The sequence below is a fragment of the Bos javanicus genome, chromosome 3 (assembly GCF_032452875.1).
Source record: "Bos javanicus breed banteng chromosome 3, ARS-OSU_banteng_1.0, whole genome shotgun sequence".
NCBI classification, from domain to species: domain Eukaryota; kingdom Metazoa; phylum Chordata; class Mammalia; order Artiodactyla; family Bovidae; genus Bos; species Bos javanicus.
In genome coordinates this window covers 111457304-111479829 of record NC_083870.1, presented here as the reverse complement: position 1 = coordinate 111479829, position 22526 = coordinate 111457304, and the positions used below count along the sequence as shown (strand labels likewise).

The 22526-nt window shown below is 39.7% G+C and overlaps 1 pseudogene; it reads right to left on the bottom strand.

Annotated features, from left to right (window-relative positions):
- Positions 1–375: 375 nt before the first annotated feature.
- LOC133245495 (U2 spliceosomal RNA) lies at positions 376–465 on the bottom strand (annotated as a pseudogene).
- Between the last annotated feature and the right edge of the window lie 22061 nt (positions 466–22526).

Sequence of the window (22526 nt, the reverse complement as noted above, 5' to 3'; positions counted from 1 at the left end):
TGTTGGAATTGGTAATCATGGAGTTTAAATAACTGTTTTAAAGTTAAAGAATTTTCAGGGAATAAAATAAACATAGTGCATGAAGGAAAGCAGAAAATCAAAAAGAAATTTGAAATTCTAGAATTTTAAAAAGAACCCAATAGGAAGTATAGACCTGAGATTTTATTTATTTGAAATTAAAAGTTAATCTTATGGGTTTAACAGCAGATGGGGTAAAAAGGAAGAAAGAAATAGTAAATTTAGCATCAGGTCAGTATTAAAAAAAATACCACCAACTAGCGAACATAACAAAAAAGAAGCAAAGTCATAGTTATAGAGAACAAACTAACGTTTACCAGTGGGAAGAGGAAAAGCAGGTATAAGCAATATAGGGGGAGAGGATAAAAAGGTACAAACTGTCGTGTATAAAATAAGCTATAAGAACAGATACTACACTTGATCTTAGCCAACATGCCAAAAAGTAATTAGCCTCCAATTAAAATAAATATATTAATTTCAAATATATATACATGTAGCTAATATTCTATAATAACTACAAATAGATATATCCTTTAAAATTGTGAATCTTTACATTGTAATCTGTAACAATAGTATTATACATCACCTATATTCCAATCTTTTCAAAAATGTTTTAGAGATATAAAATCAAATCCGTAGAAATTACCCAAATGGAAACAGAGAGAGAAAAAGAATGAATTGAACATCAGTCACCCATGGACTAATATAAATGATCCAACATACATATAAACAGAGCCCCAGAAGCATAAGTGAGAAGAGATAAAATAAATATGTAAATACACAATAACTAAATTTTCTTTCGGATTTATTTTAAAGAAGTCAGTCCAAAGATCCAAAAATCTCAACAAACTCCAAATAGAAGAACTATTTTAAAAAGCGCATATGTATACCTAAATATATCACAAACCAAAAAGAAAAGAAAAATCATTAGAGCAGCCAGGGAAAAGACACACATACACACACACATTTATGCATGCACTCACAGGACTTCCACACAGCCAGACTGAAATATTTTGAAATTGCTTATCCGCACCTGCCTCCCCAAGCTCGCCAGGCCTTCAAATATGCTACCTTCTGTGTTTACCGTACCAAAACCTTAAAAATCTGACACACTTCTAAACTTCCTGCAAAACTCAGTCACAGGGTCGTACTACAATAGAGGTATGTCGTTATTTGGGCTGACTATGTCACTGACGGAGAAGGCAATGGCACCCCACTCCAGTACTCTTGCCTGGAAAATCCCATGGGCGGAGGAGCCTGGTAGGCTGCAGTCCATGGGGTCGCAAAGAGAGTCGGACACGACTGAGCGACTTCACTTTCCCTTTTCACTTTCATGCATTGGAGAAGGAAATGGCAACCCACTCCAGTGTTCTTGCCTGGAGAATCCCAGGGACGGGGGAGCCTGGTGGGCTGCCGTCTATGGGGTCACACAGAGTCGGACACAACTGAAGCTACTTAGCGGTAGCAGCAGGTCACTGAACATCTTTTTTTTTTTTTTATTTGAAGAGTTATTCATCTTCCAAATCCCCTAATAGAAACTGTATTTTTCTCAGCCTTCCTTGCAGCTAGGACACAAGTATATGACATTGGTTTCACCTGTCAGATTCACCTTCACTAAGCGTTGAGTAAGCAACTTGTGACTTGTAGAACAGGGTACTGTGGAATCTAGCGTCAGCAGTAACATCTGGTTTCCAAAGAGATCAACAGCAAGGAGTCTCATGGTCGCATCTAATGCCTTGCATCAGCAGAGTTGGTCTTGGGCTGCCCGGTCCATGCCCAGACAGGCCACCATGATGTCACCACTGAACTAGTTCTGCAGTATGATTTTGAGTGTTGCTCTTGAATGCAGTCACCCCTGGAAGCTCTCCAAGCTTTCTAACATCCTCTCTTGAATTTCTTTTATGTTTAACTGGCCTGGATTGGTTTTTGTTGTTTGCAATGAGGAGCTCTGACTGACACACCTGGCCTACCCTGAAATCCCCAAAACGTCTTTTTTTTGTTATCTCCCACCAGCCACGCCACCTATACTCACACAAGCAGAAAAGCGGCTCCCAGTTCTTAGCTCCCATAACACCCTGTGCTGTACCACCTCTAGTGACCTCATCCACTCTTTACTACCTGGCTCTGATTCATTAGAAAAGGTTTTTCTCAGCCTGTACTAAAGAAAGGAAACCAGAGGCTCTAAATAGTTGAGAGATTTGTCCAAGGTCATCTTGCTAACATCTGACAGTGCTGGAACAAATTAAACTAATGGTTAAAATTGGGGCATGCCTCCATGTCAGGCACTGTGATCAGTGTTTTGCATAATGCAGTGAATACTCACCACAATTCTGTGAAATGGGTTTTACACTACTTCCTCTTTCTCATTTATTTATTTGGATGCCCCAGGTCTTATTTGTGGCTCACAGGATCTTTTGTTGTGGCATGTGGGATCTAGTTCCCTGACTGGGTAACAAACTCTATTTTTTCAGCTGATGACAACAGTAATCATAATAACTCAAGAGAAGTTACATCATTTTCAATGGCACACAACCAGGAGCACTGAAGTCAGGATCTAAACTGAGGGAGTCTTAACTCCAAGCTCATGCTCTTAACAATTGTCTCTGTGTGCCTCAGGCTCTCTGACTTAGCATCACACTATTGCCCCAGGGACGGGGGAGCCTGGTGGGCTGCCGTCTATGGGGTCGCACAGAGTCGGACGTGACTGAAGCGACTTAGCAGCAGCAGCAGCGTTGCCTCTGTTAGTTTTGCACTAAAGACTAAAGTACCTACTTACTTTCATAATGTTAACTTTACTCAGTGCCTGTTGGATCATCCCATGCCTTTTGCTAAAAGCTGATTAGGATCATGCTTTTTTAGTTTTCCAATGGACAGGAGATACTTGCTCCCAATCATCACAATCCATTAGCAATCAAAGACCTCCTCTTTCAAAAAGATCAGAACTAGTACCCAGAATGGAACCCACAACCATCAGACAAGCTGCTTGCTTCATGGAACTGGACTCTGCAACACATGATATTTATTCATTATTTGATTTCCTTAATTTATTAATTCATTCATTAAATATTCATGAAGAACCCATCATGTGCCAGACATGGTGTGGCATTTCTAGGTCTGTATAATCTATTAGACACTATCAGAGCAGTTTCCAAGACCCATGAGCTTTTCACACATTCGTGGAAATATTTGAGAGCTGAAAATAATTAATATCATCTCAATAATACAAAGATTGCAAAATTAAATCAACAAGCATCTACTTGAAAGTCTAAAAAGTATAGCCTTATGTCAACCTGTCAACTGCCTTTCAACACAACTCTTACATGGTCATTAAAAAATTATATTTAATGTGGCAGTGGCATAATATATTTGATTTTAAACAAAACAGACCTCTAAAACTAACAGTATCTTAAACCTATGAAGGTCAGGAAACAACTCCGAGGTGCTAGGAAACAAAGATGGGTAAGACTTAATTTCTGGCTTCAAGGGAGACTAACCTTATGTTTTGTTTGTTTACTTGTCTATTTTTGTGTTCTAATCATGAGTTCCCTGAAGGCAAGGATTTTGTCCTCTGTTTTCTTGTTAAACTTTATATTCACTGAACCTACAGCAGGGCTACATTTAGAATAGTATCTAACATGTTGGCTAGACAAATACAATCAAGTTAGTGCTGTGATCTATACTCTAAATGTTAAACAACCCACAAAGACATAGAAGTCATTTTCTTACATCCTCTTGCAAGTCCACAGAAACACACACACACACAAATGCCCACTAACTTCCATGGGTGGAAGGAAAGGACAAAACCAATATTAGTAAGTGGCTGCAAAGCACCAGCTATCCAGCCACTGTACTAGGTACTTTTATGCATCAAATATGCAGCATGTAAATATTCCCCTGAAGTGGGCATTGCAGATTAGGAATTTGCAAGCAGTTTTTCTTGAACTGCCTATGCTTTTCCCAACTTCTGTTTGTGATCCCTTTTACATATCCTCTTGCATGCCAAGTACAAGACGCATGGTCATAAAGGAGAGTGAGAATTTCAGGCAGATTATAAAACAAGCAGGCGGTAGTCACCAGAAGAGGGGCTAAATTTCTTGAAATTCAATCTGCTGCTCACATAAATGAAATGTTTATCTCTTCCACACTTATCATCAGTTCATTCGGATTCCTGGACCAATCTTTCACTTCAGGGAGCTTTAATGGCTTTCATTTATGCGAGCTCAAGCCTGCCACTTCTGAACTGGCTGTCCACCACCAGGCACCCTTAGCCTTCCTCATTCTTACGGAGCCGAAATATTTCCATGGTCCAGAGAAATCACACTGTGGGGAGCTGCATTCCTCTCGTGTCAGCATTCCACGGACTGAAAGTGATTATTTCAGAGGGATGGACTTAAAGCTGCTTAATGCCCAGGAGAAGATAAAGAGGAATGTGAAGGTCTTGGGGACATGGGAAAAGGGTCTATAAGGCCTGAGTCCATCTGCACCATTCCAGATTTGACCCACATAACACCACAGAATTAGTTCAAGAAATATAGTTTTAAGAAACAGTTGCTTAGCATTACATAAATATGAATTTAAGTGTACTACTGAGGGCTTTTGCTTCCTTGACTTGAAGGTTAATTTTTTAAATTTAGCACTCATTGGCACTAATTATGATGCCAGGCACTGTGTTAAGGAGATTTCTGTTCCTTATCTCGACTGAGCCCATCAACATGCCTATGCAGGAGGTAGGAATATCCCCATTTACTAATTAGAAGACTAAGGCTCAGGAAAGTAAGGTGACTTGCCCAAAGTCACACATCTTGTAAATTAATGGATGGGAACCCAGTTGACTTGCTTTTAACACTTAAGAAATATTATTGAGCCCCCTTGTAGGGCCAGCGGGAACAACAGACAAGTAAACTCGTATGTCCCAGAGAGTGTGTGTAACTCCTGTAGAGGAGATGTAAAGAGGGTTCTGAGGCAGAACGAGGGGCAATTGGAGGGAAGGGACAGAGGGCTTCACAGAGGAGGGAGCAGCTGATCTGGACTTAATGCTGGGGCTTGAGTTTTCCAATCGCAGGAAAAGGAAATGGCATTAAAGGGAGAGGGCAGACAACGTGCAGTCAGTCTGAACATGGGGAAAGGAACTGGAATGTTTGGAGAAGGGATGAGGTTGGGCATGAAGATGGCTTAGATCCAAGGTAAGTGAGGAAGTCTCATAGGCAGGAGGCGGGAGAGCTAAACAGAGGAGTAGTTTGATTACTTCTATTAAAAAGGGATTCACTCACAGCTTCCTTTGAAGAGAGAGCCTCCCCAAGGAATGCTAAATCATGGTGATTTAGCATAAGGAGAGGTGGTAGGGGAGGGGACGGTGGCTGGTAGAGGGGAGACGAAAGAGGAAGGCCCAGTAAGGAAGCCAGAGTCCAGGTGACTAATGGTAAGTCCTGAACTAAGGCGCTAAGGTAGCTACCGTGGAGACAGAGGATGGGAAAGCTTTGGGAAGTGGTACTTAAATGGCAGTGTATTTTTTTTTTAATTGCCTGGGAAACGATCTAAAATTACAGATTCTGAGACCACCCCCAAGACAATAGAACTCCCTTTATCTGGAGTAGGACCCTGAAACCTGCATTTTAACAAGAATCCCAGGAGATTCTGATGCAAGAATGTGAGGATGTGAGCTACTTGTAGCAAGCGTGGTGATGGATTGGGTATGAGGGTGATGGAAAGGGAAGAGTCGTGTTTATGTCACCCTTTCCTGACATCGTTCCCCACTTCTCCTGACCACTGCCTGATTGTCTTCTGGTAAGTGCCGCTTCCCCACTCTCTACCCCTGTGGTTTGCGTAGAGCCCCGTGTGACCAGGCCTGTGCTAATCAGTTCCTCACTCCTTACTCATTCAGGGATTGGCAGGTGACCCAATCAGAGCCAATTCCGCATCTGCTGGGAAAAAAAGCGAGTAATATTCGTCAGTGGCCTTGAACCTGGCAGGGAAGATGCTGCAGCTGCATCACCCAGGTAGAGCCTGAGAACAATGCCAAGAGAAGGCAGATGCGAGAAACGGAGAAAAACAAAATTCTATTGTCGTTGTTTGGGTCCTGAATTCGGCCATGACTAAAGCCACTATAGTGAAAGTGAGTGAAAGTGAAGTCGCTCAGTCGTGTCTGACTCTTTGCGACCCGTGGACTGTAGCCCACCAAGCTCCTCCGTCCAAGCCCCTATACGCCTAAACTTTTCATTGCACACACCTATCACCTATCTGCTGTTGTTGTGTTCCACTTACACCATACTGTGTTCGGTTTTCTATCACGAACAAAAGAAAAACACTGCTGCTCACTTTAAGAAAATCTGATATATAAAAACCTTACCTTACAAATCAGATAAATGAAGAGCTGATTACTTCTATTAAAAAGGGATTCACTCACAGCTTCTTTTGAAGAGAGAGCCTCCCCAAGGTATGAAGCGTAGAATTTGATTTATTAAATTTGATTTACACATGACCTTTTCAGGAGGACAATCTTAAATGCAAAGTAAGAGCTGCTCTACCAGGATAATTGCTCTCAAAGCCACTCCAGTGTGACTTTCAGGGGCCAGTGAGGGTGGTTCCCCCAAGCACTGGCTTTCTGCCTTACCTTTGGGGTCCAAACTGGATTTCACAGCTCCATGGTTCCCACAGCTGTAAAATCAAACCCACCTACATCAGGACCCAATCTAACAGTCACACAAGTCTGATCTGACGTACAAGTTGTTCCCAAGTATAACCTGATGGTATTTGTATTGTTCTTCTTAGACTCCCAGTAGAAAAACTCAAAACATGGTTCCTTAATGTATTAATTAATATATTCATTATTCTTTATCAGCAGCACAGATGGAGAGGCTTCCTGTTAAGGCATGTGTTTCTCATATTGACAGTGAATGCACCACTGGGGTTTCTAATTCTATAAGCAGATGATCCCCTGCCGTCAAGGAGAAAAGAAATTCTGCACAGCCCCAGCTCAGTGTTTAGAGCAAAGTTAAAGATGTTTTCGGCATCTACAGGGGCCACTCCTTAAGTCAGGGATTGGCCTCACTCTTCTCTGCACACTCACTGCCCAGCACATGGTAGGAATCATTGCATGGCTCTGCAGTGGATGATTCAAGGATTAGATCACTATCAGGAGACATCTGAAAAGGAGACAGAGTCAGTTTCTAACAGGGGGAATATCATTCCTCTCTGAAAACTCCTTTGTTCTGAAACTCAGAGTGTTAAGATGAACAGCCCATCCCTCACCTGGGTTAGAAGTGACCTCCCTGAGTCTGCAGCATAAAACTCCCTTCCAGATCCAGAAGTGCAATTTTCAGTTCCAGTTTTGAAATTATTCCCACTTTATTTCAGGAATTTTGTAAATGCCTTTATTTCCAACCTAGCAAGCCTTTTCATTTCCTCCCGAAATCCTTTATAGGGAGCAACTAAGCCTGATTTTTCTTTCCAGCCCAGGGCAGGTTCCTGGTTCCCTTTCCTGGTTCCCAAGTTCTCATTTTTTGCTCTAGCTTCTCCTGCTCCTACTGTAAGCCAGTCAGGTCTCACTCCCCCTCCCTCTCTTTTTGCTCTCTTGCTTCACCTTTGGAAAGAGCAGAGGGCTAAGCTAATCATACTCCTAAGTTCACAGCACATACCACCAGCATCTGCCTGTTTCAGGTTCTGTTGTTGCTAAATTTTGTTTCGTTACTTTTCCCCTTTAACCTCTCTCATCAATTCCATGTCCCACAACCACTTACTGTACTGTGTTTGGTAAATGCCCTTGGTAATAAATGTATCCATGAAAAATCTGTAATAGTGCTTCATGAATTAATTTAAGTCTATTTATGCTGTTTCCTTTTTTTTTTTTTTTTCATCACTCTGGTTGATAGTTCTACTCATGTTGCTGTGTATATACCCATTTTATTGTTCTACCTTCTACACTATACTCCAAAAATGCATTTTCTGTTTATTACTTTTTTTAGTGATGAGTATCTTTGTTACCTAAAACTCCCTGCCACCACCAACAATGTCACTATGAAAATCTTTGTCCATGTTCCAAGTTGAACCTGTACCTGAAGTTTTCCAGGTGTATATACAAAAATGAGATTGCCACGTCACAGGGCATAATCACATTTAACTCTGTTAAAACAACTCTAGAACTAGAACAGCTGCACCAGAATTGAAATCCTTTCTTTTGTTTCTCTTCCAATCATATACTAATGCTAAGTATCTTCATATACAATTCTCAATATTTACACTATTTTTCTTAAGTTTTTGTGATATACTTTGAGATAGATAGGGCAACTACATTTGGGGGAAATGAGGCTGCAATGCTGGGCTTAGTGATGTTTATACTAGAAATCAATAAGCTAGAAATTCAGTTCAGTCTATGTCCCAACATAATGTCCCAACCCCCTGAGATCAACTCTGGGGTTTGAGAGGCATCATGTATGGATGTGAGAGTTGGACTGTGAAGAAGGCTGAGTGCCGAAGAATTGATGCTTTTGAACTGTGGTGTTGGAGAAGACTCTTGAGAGTCCCTTGGACTGCAAGGAGATTCAACCAGTCCATTCTGAAGGAGATCAGCCCTGGGATTTCTTTGGAAGGAATGATGCTAAAGCTGAAACTCCAGTACTTTGGCCACCTCATGTGAAGAGTGGATTCATTGGAAAAGACTCTGATGCTGGGAGGGATTGGGGGCAGGAGGAGAAGGGGACAGAGGATGAGATGGCTGGATGGCATCACTGACTCGATGGACATGAGTCTCAGTGAACTCCAGGAGTTGGTGATGGACAGGGAGACCTGGTGTGCTGGGATTCATGGGGTCGCAAAGAATCGGACACGACTAAGTGACTGATCTGATCTGATCTGAGGAGGTAGAAAGGTCCATCTCTAGACCAATGGTTTGCAACTCTAGGTTGTACAGTAGAATTACTTGAGGTGTATTTAAGAAATACTAATACAACGGCCAAGACATGGAAGCAACTTAAATGTCCAACAACAGATGAATGGATAAAGATGTGGCATACACACACACACACACACACACACACACACTGGTCTATTACTCAGCCATAAAAAAGAATGACAAAATAGTGTCACTTGCAGCAACTAGATGGACCTAGAGATCATCATACTAAGTGAAGCAAATCAGAAAGAAAAAGACAAATGTCATATGATATCACTAATATGTGGAATCTAAAAGATTCTATAACTGCTTACTTACAAAACAGAAAGAGACTCACAGACATAGAAAACAAGCTTATAGTTACCAAAGGGGAAATAAGGTGGTGGAGGGATAAACTAGGAGTTTGGGATTAGCAGAATATATAAAATAGATAAACAACAAGGTCCTACTGGATAGCACAGGAAACTATTATGTTCAATATCCTGTAATAAACCATAATGTAAAAGAATATGAAAAAGAACACATACACATATATAATATATATTATATACATAACTGAATCACTTTGCTGTACACCAAGAAAGAGCACAACATTGTAAGTCAACTACATTTCAACTAAAAAATTTAAAAATTAATTTAAATTTTAAAAAGAAATGCCTCACTCAAGACCAATTAAATTGTGTTCTCTGGGGTGGGACTTGCATAGGCATTTTAAGAGTTCCTGAGGTGTTTCAAGTATGCAGCCAGGACTAACAATCTTACCCTGGACTAATGACTGGGTTCAGGAGAGGAGCATCTATATTTTATCACTGGGCACATGGGTGTGATGATTTAGACACCTGATGGCAAAGAGGAAGTCCTGGAGGAAAAATACATAGAGACAGGATGAGAAAGGTGACTGTAACTACCACTCTCCATATTTACAAGGATAACCCGACAGGAACCTGAAATCATGAGCTCTCCGCCTAGAGGGAACTGAATTACAAAGAATATTTTAATTCAGGTCTAAAAATTAGAAACTCAAAACTTCCAAATGATGGAATAATTACAGAAATATGTGAAGCCCTAAGGCCATTAACAAGACTGCTACGGATCATTACCCAGGCCTGGTGAGTGCCCGGCTGACAAACCTGGTCCCCTGATGCCCTGTCCAGAGTGCTGAAGTCCACCATGTTCATTGCTGGCTCCTCTCTTGTCTGTGGGAAGCAGATTCCCAGGAGCACCTAGCACTGAACCAGCAAGCCCCCTGCAGAGTCAATTTCTCTCTGCAGTCTATAGGTAAATCCCTTACCACACTGATGTTCTCAAGCCACCAAGGAAGTTTAATCTCTAAACTAGCAGCAATGATGCTGACTCTGAAAATGATTCTCTCCTGCAAGCCTGGTTTTCCTTCCAAATACATCTCAAAATAATCATAGTGTCCAATGATAAAAGCTGACTCTATTGCAAGGAGGAGAATATTTTAGAAGGGAGATTTTTTTTATTTATTTTTTTAATTGAAGGATAATTGCTTTACAGAATTTTGTTGTTTTCTGTCAAACCTCAACATGAATCAGCCATAGGTATGCATATACCCCCTCCCTTTTGAACCTCCCTCCCATCTCTTGTCCCATCCCACCCCTCTAGATTGATACAGAACCCCTGTTTGGGTTTCCTGAGCCATACAGAAAATTCCCATTGGCCATCTATTTTATATATGGTAATGTAAGTTCCCATGTTACTCTTTCCATACATCTCACCCTCTCCTCCCCTCTCCCCATGTCCATAAGTCTATTCTCTATGTTTCTAGAAGGGAGATTATTAACATTGGCGTATCTACCATGATCAAGACAAGGTGCTAAGGAGTTTATACCTTTTATCATGCTTATAATTTACAAAAGCCCTGATAATCTCTATTTTATGTATATGGTACCAAAAGCTCAGAGAGGTTAGGTGAGTTATCCAAGACAAATTATCTAAAAGAGAGGCACAGACATTATTCAAACCATATGTTCTCTGATTCCAAATCCCAAACTTAGTCTACATTGAGGAACATATAACTTGTTTCCAATTTTTGCCCAGACATAATTTCCCCTGCGTTCCCTGAGTACATTCTACAGTTTTTATTATTCAGTAGATTCTTCTTGGTCCCTAATCTAAATCCTTCCCAGGATAATTTTAATATCCCAGGAAGATGGAAATGATCCAATGAGCATTATATATATATATATATATGAATCTATGAACTGGTCAATTCAATTGAGAAGGGAAACCTCAGTCTACTACAGGTTGATCAAAACATTTAATTCCACTGATTTGGGCTATAAAACCTCATTCATTGAAGGCAGGCCTCTCCAGGAAAAGGAAATGTCTGGCTGTATGTTAAGGTGAATCTCTGAGTCCCTTTGTGAGCAAAGAAGGTATGGTTTTTCTCAGGGACTCCTCACGAACCCACACTGTTGTTTGAATCTCAATAATCAAGAAATTTCAAGGCATTTGTGATTCTTTAAAGCAATAGCTCTTCAAGTGTCCCTGGTTCAGCAGAATCAGCATGACCTGGGAATTTGGTAACTATGTAAATTTCCAGGCCCTCTTCAGACTTACTGGATCAAAAACTCTTGGGGTGGATCCCTTTAATCTGTATTTTAACAGACCACACACACACACACACATCTGAAAAAAACCTGCTTTTAAAACTGCTGTTCAAAAAACAAATGGTAAGTGTGAATGTGTACATATGTTTTAGCTGTGGAAGTTCAGGAAATTAGTTGCTTTGTCTGATCAGAGCCATCTAAAGACAAATAGAAAGCATACTATCATTGCATTACATTTCTGCTTGAAAACCACACATGGTTAGCCATGCCCACTGTATTTAACCTGAATGCTTTGGCCTGGTTTTCCAAGCAATTTTGCCTGGCTGTATATCATCTATCTAGCTTTAACCCTTTCTCCTTCCCTTCAGGTACTGTGTTCTCTAGATTGAGATGTAAATATTTGGGTGGGGAGGGGTTGACAGAGAGAAGTGAAAGCAAAATATTATTTTTCTGAAGATTTTTTGTTTGTCAAGAAATAACACATTTCCCCCCAATTTTTTTACTCCTTTATAAGCTCTTACATCCCTAAATATACAAAACATGATCATTTTCTGAGCAGACCAAGTCATACATAATGCATTTTTATTGGCACCTTGAATAAAGACATGGCAGACATGAATATCAAGTGTGCAGATGAAAAAGCTGAGAAGAGCACTCACAATGGGTGAACAGGGAGCAAGAGAGCACCTGGCTGCTCTTGCAAAGCCAAAAAAGATTCAGCTGGAGCAACTGCACTCCATAGTCCTGGGAAGACTTGCAGATGCAGTCACTAAACCACTGTTCATTTTCTATGAGATATCAAGGAGAATAGGTGAGATGCTGATGACTGCAGATGGAGAAAGGTAGTTGATTTAGAAAAGGAGGAAAAGGTGAATTCTTCAAACGGCCCACTAGTGAGAAGTTTAATGAATATTTTGGAGATATAGCAAAAAGCCTGGGAATCATTGTGGATTTACTAAACATAGGAACCAGCGATGTTTGGCTTGAAAGAGACTTCGTATGTAAGTTGGTCCTTATATACCTGTAGATCTGTTATATGAAGACAAACTTTATGCTGTGTGTCTACCTAGGGCTGCTTCTGCTGCTGCTGCTGCTAAGTCGCTTCAGTCATGTCCAACTCTGTGCGACCCCGTAGATGGAAGCCCACCAGGCTCCCCCATCCCTAGGATTCTCCAGGCAATGAGAGACCTCAGAGATCTCTGGTGACCTCAGAGATCACTGAGTCTTTTCACTCACCCATACGTAGACATCAAAGCTGAGAGAGGTCATGTGACTTCAAACTGAAGTTTAGGGCTCCTGACTCCCGTCTCTTTTCATCATACTGAGCCACTCATAAAGAAGAAGTCATGAAAGATGAAACTCGTTTCCTATTTCACCAGAATCTATAAACTGGCTGAAGCTCTATAAAACCTGTAAATTTTATATAGATGTAAGTTATTATTATCATTCACAATATCGGGTTGCATTCTTAACTTCTTCCCACTCAACAGCTTTATGAAATGTCTGAAGAATTGCATTGATTTTCTGACAATAAGTCATTGGGACAGACGATGAGTGTATTGGGGCAGCTTGGAAAATGAGGCACATCACCTAACGTGATGAAATCTAACCAGATCAAGGTTAAGTCAGGCCTTAACACGCAAAGCCAACGGGCTATCATCCAAAGTTATGAGAAAGTGGGTTATCTTAGAAGTTAATCTAAGTCCAGAGCTTCCAAAGATTAGTCTTCAGTTGTAATATTATGAAAATAGTGTCAATGTAACAAGTGAGGCTGAGCCCCGTGCCCACCATGCCTCACTGTGGTGTTATATTCTGTTCTAGTCAGTACACTTCATCTAATGGGCACTTCTGCTCCAGTGAAGAACAGCTGAAGAAACTAGAGCCACTGACTTGAATAAGAGAAGGCTACAAAGTGCTCTCACTTTTACCTGAGGAGTACAAAGACCCTGTCTTAATCAGCTCAGCTGCCATTAAAAAAACAAACAAACAAAAAAACACCACAGGCTGGGTGGCTTAAACAATGAAAATCTATTTTCTCACAGTTCTGGAGTCTAGAAATCTAAGATCAAGGTACCAGCAGGCGTGGTGTCTCCGCTCCTTGGTTTGTAGATGGCCATCTCCTTGCTGTCTTCTCACAGGGGCTTTTTGTCTGTACATGCGCTCCTGGTTTCTCTTCCTGTTTTTATAAGGAGACAACTCCTATCTGATTAGGGTCCTACCCTTCTGATCTTATTTAATGTTAAGAACCTCCTTAAAGACCCTATCGCCAAGTGTACTCATGTTGGTGTTAGGGTTTCAACATATGAATTTAGAGAGGGGACGTTATTCAGTTCATTACTGACTGTTAAGTGGAGAAGAATTTTAGGCTCACTCTGGGATGTTCCAGAGAGCAAAACAAGGCCCATTAAATAACCAATTCAGGGCAATTTGTACTCAGAATAAGGAATATGTTTCTAGTAATTAGTCTTGTAAAATTTAAATGGCCTTCCTCGTGTGAGAGTGAGTTCTCCATCATTCAGTATTTTAGAAGGCACCATTCAGTTTCATGAATGCCTTAAGTAAATAATAATAATAATATGAAGGAGAAAAAGTTGCTTCAGATTTTTGGAAGCTGTTAAAAGAAATCAAGTATTGCACATAGCTCACCAATATCACACTTTTCTAAATCCCACACTCAAAACTTTTAAAATCTGATTCAGTGTTTGCAACTATTTCAGGAGTATCCTCACTCTCCCACAGAAATGCCCTACTTTTCCCATTACCACACATTTGTCAGCACTCTCCTCTCTTGCATCTATCAATCCTAATCCTGCCATGGCCCAGCTACAGTCCGTGAAAACTGCAAGCAAGGCTAGTATTTCCCCTCTCTGATTATCCACTGCTCATCCAACACTATTAATGTAGTCAGTTCTAACAGAAGTGAGTACTCTCAGAGACTGTGATGACAAGGAACCAGGATCTCTAAATCTTGCTGACTCTGCCAGATGTTTGTTAAGATGAAGCTCCAAATCCTCCAACAGGTACCTAATGCTGCCGTAGGTTGGCGAGGGAAGCAAACGAAGGTTAGAAATGACCAAAATCATGGTCTTTGTTAATGACTCTGGACCTCATTTTGACCTTCTGATAAGTTCAGTTGGACCAAGGGCTGGTATAAGAAGCCATTTTTCTTACATAGGAGCGGCCTTTGGGCATCTGTACTAAAATAAATGAATGGTCTGATTTCACTAATAGACTCAGCAGGCACTTACTGTGCTGTGAGTGATTCCAAGTACTGAAGGTATAGCAGTGAACATGAGAGATAATGTCCCCACTCTCAAACTCGCAATCTAGTAGGAAGAAGACAGTCAGGAAAACAATAGCACGATCTATATCAGATAGTAAAAAAGATGCTATGCAGAAAGGCAAAATAGAATGATGAGATAGAAACCAGATACCTAATTTATATTTAATGGATCTCTCTAAGTTGTTGACATTTAGACTAAAGTCAGAATGGAAGATGGAACTTGTCATGATAAGACAGGTGAACTCATTCCAGGCAGAGGGAAGAGATAATACAAATGCCCTTAAGTGGGAACCAGTTTGTCAAGCTTGAGGAACAGAAATCAGACCAGTATGGAGAAAGCACAATGGAAAAGGAGAGAGATAAGTCACTCAGAAAGATAAGCAAAGTTCAAGTCACATGAAAATTTTGAAACCAAAATGTCAAATGTTGTTCTCATGCCATGGGAAGACACAGAATTTTTAAAAGAAGGACTGACGTGATCAAACGTGTGCTTTAAAGTTTTAAGTTACCTGTGGTGGATTCATGTTGATATATGGCAAAACCAATACAATGTTGTAAAGTTAAAAAATAAAATAAAGTAAAGTTTTAAGTCTGACTACCATGGAGACTAGTTATGAGATGCTTGCAGAATCCAGGCAAGAAATGACAGAGGCTTGGAACAATGGGAGATAATGGAAATGGAGAGAAATAGATGAAAGGTAAAGTCTGCAGAACTTGTTTAGTAGTTGGATTTAGGGATAAAAGAAAGGAGTTAAGAATAACACTTCAATTTGGGACACAAACAACTGAGAGATATGCTGCCATTTTCTGATATAAGAAAGAAGAGAAAAGGTTTTAGGAGAATAACAGGAGTTCTATCTGAGGAAGTTTAGTTTGAAATGTCTTTGTTAGACAGCTATTTGGATAGGTAGGCAGTTGGAAACAGGAATTTGGAGTTCTTGCAAAAGTACAGCACTCCAAGTAAAGATTTATAGATCATAAGCATTTAGGTAAAATTTAAATCTAGAACTGAATGGGCTCACCTAGAGAGAGTGTGTAAATATAAAAATGAAGAAGCATATGTCTTTGATGTTCCAACATTAAAAAGCAGAATAAAGAACTAACCAAAGAAATCAAGGTATCATGGAAGGCAGCAAAAGAAAGTGATTCAAGGAAGAGAGAGGATCAACTGTGTGAAATGTTGCTTAGAGGAAAAGATAAAAAGAACAAATAATGACCACTGAATTCTATTAATGACCTTTTCAAGCCCCATTGCAGTTGAGTGGTGAGGGCAGAAAGCTGGGAGGTGCAGGTTGAAAGGAAGAGAAAATGAGGAACGGAGGCAGTGGTCATAATCAGCTCCTTCAAGAAGCTTTCTGTAAAAGGAAACAGATAAATGGAGTATAGTTGGGAGAGACTGAGGTCAAATGATGGTTTTATAAATAACAGATGAGATGGAGAGGGAGAAAATCTACCCAAAGAGAGGAAAATACTCTGAATGTTACATCTCATCCTATATTTGAATCCTAATCTTGACTGTGTTCCTCAAAGTCTAACTACTTAGGTAGACTCATGGAAAAGAAAGCTTTCTTGGTCTTTCTTGGTGGCTCAGTGGTGAAGAGTCCATTTGCCAAAGCAGGAGACACAGGTTTGATCCCTGATCTGGGAAGATCCCACATGCCCTGGAGGAACTGAGACCCATGCCACAGCTGTTGAGCCTGTGCTCTAGAGCCTGGGAGCCGAAACTACTTAACCCATGTGCTGCAGCTGCTGACGCCCCCTCACCCTAGAGCCTGTGCTCCGCAGCAAGAGAAGCCATTGGAATAAGAAGTCCGTGCACTGCAACTAGAAAGTAATCCCTGCTCGCTAGTAGAGAAAAGCCCATGCAGCAACGAAGACCCAGTACAACCAAAAATAAATAAAGAAAATTAAAAAAAAAGAAATTTCCCAGAATGGGCACACATTTTTAAACAGGAGGCAGCTCCAAGTCCATCTTAGTGTACCATCTCCACAGGATAAATACTCAAAGGCAAGCCAAAGGGAGGTTATATACCCATTTGGTATGTGCTATAGATGCAACTGTTTTTAAACTTTATCTACTCTTATGAACAGCTACCCATGTATCCCCCTCCTACAGGTTCCCGAGTTTCCTATTCCACTAAATATCCTGGCTTTTCTTTGGTTGAAGTGCAAGAACTATAGAAAAGCCTTGAGTTCTGCTTTAGAGGTCAGGCAATGATGTGCCTTCTTGTATAGTTGCCACTCCTTCACATAAATACTCCTTAGGTGCTAATAAATGCCAGTCAGTGTGCAATGGGCTGGCGATATGGCTGTGAGCAAGAAAAAATAGCAACTCTTAGCATCCAGCACTTCTTTCATTCTAATGGGGAATACAACATGGAAACAAATAATTGTGCAAATAAATATTTATTATAATTGAGAGAAACTAGAGGAACAAGAACCAGATATTTTAAAACTATATAATAGGTAAAAAACAAACGAAACTTTTGTTTAAATTTTTTGATTAAAATAATTTATGGCTGTGTAGTATTAGCTTACAAAGGATTGCCTCTCTCGTGAAATTATTAAACCTAAAAATAAAGAATGGAGAGATGAACAATAACATAGCCCATTTTTATGGACAAGAAATCTAAGTTTCAAAGAGGTCAGGTAAAAAAATCAACTCTTTTTTATTTTTGAATATATGTTTCCCTTTGTCTATTGGCTAAATCTATCAGCCAGGAATCTAAATTACAAGGGATGAAAACTCAAAGTAATGCACATAATTGAAAAAGACCAAGAATAATAACAACATACAGTTTTCCCTTCCTCCATCGTAAGTAATTTTAGCTGGACACATGCTCAACTCTCTAACTAGATGTTATTGTGTGACTAAGTTCTGGCAATCAAATGTTAACAGAAGTGAGATAGGCAGCTTCTGAGTTCTGCCCATGAAAGTTTTTTCCCTGGAGTACTTATGCTTCTTTTGTATAAAAATTGACTTCTCACCATCAACAGCTAGAAAAACAGACAAAATACATAAGACAATTTTTATAAGACACTTGACAACAGACACCACAAAATTGTGATCTCAGAGAAGGGAGATAAGCAAGGTTAGCATAATGGTGGCATTTACTTACTGCCTGGAAGCATTTGCTAGGATATAGCACAGGGAGGAAGAATCAGAATGAGCCCAGTGGTCCTGCTGAGCTGAGAAGATAGAACAGAGATTGGGAAAGCTGAATCAGCCAAAACTTTTAAGGCAGAGTACCAGAAAGGAGGTTGGGTTTCCCTGGTGGCTCAACAGTAAAGAATCCGCCTGCAATGCAGAAGACGCAGGTTCTATCCCGGGGTCAGGAAGACTCCCTAAAGAAGGAAATGACAGCCCATTCCAGTATTCTTACCTGAGAAATCCCGAGGACAGGGGCGCTTGGCAGGCTGCAGTCCGTGACTCACAAAAGAGTCAGGCACAACTTAGCCACTAAACAACAACAACATCCAAAAAGAAGCAAGCTTCGCTCAGAGCTCCAGACGTTGGTAAAAGGGTCCTTTTCAGTTTGGGTTTGAACACTAACCTGGGAATCTATGGATTCAGACTGATCAAGACTAGGAAAAGAACCACTAGTAATCAACAGGCCAACAAATGGTCAGAACTCACACAGGCTTGGGAATAGTTTACATTTCCAAAAGCCAGAGAGGAAAAACCATGGATAGCATCCTCAGAAGTTTCAGGTCTTCACTGTGAGATTGAGTTAGTCCTAGAGTAAAGCTATTCTGGACTTTCAACAATAAAGTTTAAAGGCAGACCTCAAAAAAATCAAACAGGTCCTCAATAACTTAAACTTGCATCAGAAAAAATCTAAAAGCTTTTAAAGGAAAATAGCAAACTCTAGCACTCAAGAGTAGTATAGCCAACATCCAGAATCCAGTCAAGAATTACCAGGGATGTAAATAACAAATAAGTATAACTCATAACAATTATTATAAATTATAAAGCTTATAATAGCATGTGCTCAGAGATGCAAAGGGAAAAATGAACACAAAAGGAGAAATAGAAGATATAAAAAGATTCAAACAGAACTTCCACAGATGAAAAATTTAGTATTTGAAATTAAAAAATAAAATAGGATTAAAAGCAAATGACACTGCAAAAGAAAAAAAATCAGTGAACTTGAAGATACCAGTAAAAAACTACCTCAAAAGAAGCAAAGAAAGAAAAAAAAAGACTAAAAAACCCTTAGGTGAGTAGCCTGAGACAACAGCAAACAGCCTAACATTCTAGACTCAGTCAAAAAAAAAAAAAAATGAGGAGGGACAAAAAATACTTAAGGAAATAATAGTCTTTTTTTTTCAATTTGACAAAAAAATTCTATAGATAAAGAAGGTTAGTGAACACCAACAATTATGAAGAAAATAGTACCAAAATACACACGTTCCCCATCCTGAAGCCCCCTCCCAATTCCCTCCCCATACCATCCCTCTGGGTCATCCCATTGCACCAGCCCCAAGCTTCCTGTATCCTGCATCGAACAGGGACTGGCAATTCATGGCGGATGCATGTTGATGTATGGCAAAACCAATACAATATTGTAAAGTAAAAAAAATAATAATAATAAATAAATAAATAAAATAGTACCAAAATACATAATAATCAAATTACTTACCTGAGAAAGAGAAAATCTTAAACTCAGCTACAGGAGGAAAAAAGATACTATGTGTATAGGACCAAAGATAACAGTAACAACCAGCTTCTCAACAGAAAGATACAAGCTGCAAGACAGCGGAACATCTTTAACATACTGAATCAGTATGTCACTGTACCCAGTGAAAACAGCTTCCAAAAATGAAGGTAGTTCTATTTCCAGTTTTTTAAGGAATCTCCACACTGTTCTCCATAGTGGCTGTACTAGTTTGCATTCCCACCAACAGTGTAAGAGGGTTCCCTTTTCTCCACACCCTCTCCAGCATTTATTATTTGTAGACTTTTGGATCGCAGCCATTCTGACTGGTGTGAAATGGTAGCTCATAGTGGTTTTGATTTGCATTTCTCTGATAGTGAGTGATGTTGAGCATCTTTTCAATCCCACTGCTGGGCATACACACTGAGGAAACCAGAAGGGAAAGAGACACGTGTACCCCAATGTTCATCGCAGCACTGTTTATAATAGCCAGGACATGGAAGCAACCTAGATGTCCATCAGCAGATGAATGGATAAGAAAGCTGTGGTACATATACACAATGGAGTATTACTCAGCCATTAAAAAGAATACATTTGAATCAGTTCTAATGAGGTGGATGAAACTGGAGCCTATTATACAGAGTGAAGGAAGCCAGGAGGAAAAACATAAATACAGTATACTAACGCATATATATGGAATTTAGAAAGATGGTAACAATAACCCGGTGTATGAGACAGCAAAAGAGACACTGATGTATAGAACAGTCTTATGGACTCTGTGGGAGAGGGAGAGGGTGGAAAGATTTGGGAGAATGACATTGAAACATGTAAAATATCATGTAAGAAACGAGATGCCAGTCCAGGTTCGATGCACGATACTGGATGCTTGGGGCTAGTGCACTGGGATGACCCAGAGGGATGGTATGGGGAGGGAGGAGGGAGGAAGGTTCAGGATGGGGAACACATGTATACCTGTGGCGGATTCATTTTGATATTTGGCAAAACTAATACAATTATGTAAAGTTTAAAAATAAAATAAAATTTAAAAAACAAATGAAGGTAAAACAAATATTTTTTCAGGCGTGTTGATATTGTTTAGTCACTAAGTCACACCCACCTCTTTTGTGACCCCATGGACTGTAGCCCACCGGTCTCCTCTTTCCATGAGATTTCTCAGGCAATACTGGAGTAGGTTCCTGTTTCCTTCTCCAGGGGATCTTCCTGACCCATGGATCAAACCTGCATCTCCTGCATTGCAGGCAGATTCTTTATCACTGAGCCATCAGGGAAGCCTTTTCAAGCAAACACAGTATAAAAATTCATCAACATATGAGCACTACAAAAAATACTAAAGAAAGTGCTTCAGACAGAAGAAAATAACAGAAGTAAATCTGGATCGACACAAAGGAATGGAGAGCCCAGAGATGGAAAATATACAGCTAAATATAAAATATTTATTTTATTATTTAATACTTATTATTTTTACTTTTTAGTTACTTTAAAAGATAACTGTTTAAAGCAAAAAACAAAAATGAATTTCTGGTTCATAGCACACATAGAATATATAACAAATGTGGCACAAAAGCCAAGAGTTCTTATACTATATGTGAAGTGACATAATATCGTAAGTTAACTTGTGATCAGTTCAGTTCAGTCACTCAGTCGTGTCTGACTCTTTGTAACCCCATGGACTGCAGCACGCCAGGCCTCCCTGTCCATTACCAACTCCCAGAGTTTACTCAAACTCACGTCCATTGAGTCGGTGATGCCGTCCAACCATCTCATCCTCTATCGTCCCCTTCTCCTGCATTCAATCTTTCCCAGCATCAGGGTCTTGACAAATGAGTCAGCTATTTGCATCAGGTGGCCAAAGTATTGGAGTTTCAGCTTCAGCATCAATCCTTCCAATGAGTATTCAGGACTGATTTCCTTTAGGAAGGGCTGGTTGGATCTCCTTGCTGTCCAAGGGACTCTCAAGAGTCTTCTCCAATACCACAGTTCAAAAGCATCAATTTTTCAGCGCTCAGCTTTCTTTATAGTCCAACTCTCACATCAATACATGACTACTGGAAAAACCATAGCTTTGACTAGATGGACCTTTGTTGGCAAAGTAATGTCTCTGCTTTTTAATCTGCTGTCTAGGTTGGTCATAACTTTTCTTCCAAGGAGCAAGTGTCTTTTAATTTCATGGCTGCAGTCACCATCTGCAGTGATTTTGGAGCCCAAAAAGATAAAGTCTGCCACTATTTCCACTGTTTCCCCATCTATCTGTCATGAAGTGATGGGACCAGATGTCATGAGCTTAGTTTTCTGAATGTTGAGCTTTAAGCCAGCTTTTTGATTCTCTTCTTTTGCTTTCATCAAGAGGCTCTTTAGTTCTTGTTCACTTGTGATAGGTAAATATATACACTCTTGAAGCAATCAGTAAAACAAAATAAAACACAGACATATACTAATAAGTCAAAATTAGAAATAAAATAGAATTATAAAAAATATTTTATCTAAAAGAAAGCAGGAAAAGAATAATGGAGAGCAAAAAATAGATGGGATATATAGAAAGCAAATAGCAAAATGGCAGGTTTAAATCCAACTATATTGACAATTATATTAAATTTAAATGACCTAAGCAGAGATTGTCAGCTTAAGTAGAGAAGACCCAATAATATGCTACCTAAGACAAACTCACTTTAATTGTAAAGACAAAGATAGGTTGGAAATTAAAGATGGAAAAAATTAGACTTGAAAACTAATCAGTAGAAATCTTGGGTGGCTATATTAATAGAAGATAAAACTAATTCAGAGCAATGAATACTCCAGGGACAAAATGTGACAATTCATAGTAACAAAGGGACCAATTCATTAATACAATATAATATTGAATGTTCATGCAACAATTTGTTGTGCTCCAAAATACACGATGCAAGCAGATAAAACTGAAAGGAGAAAAAAACAAATCCATAGTTATAGTCAGAGATTTCAGCTCACCAACCTGAGTCATTGAAAGAATAGGACCACAAAAAAGCATAAAGATTTAAACCTCCTCATCAACAATTTTACTTAGTTGATGTTTATAGAATACTTGAACAGCTACATACACCTTCTTCTCA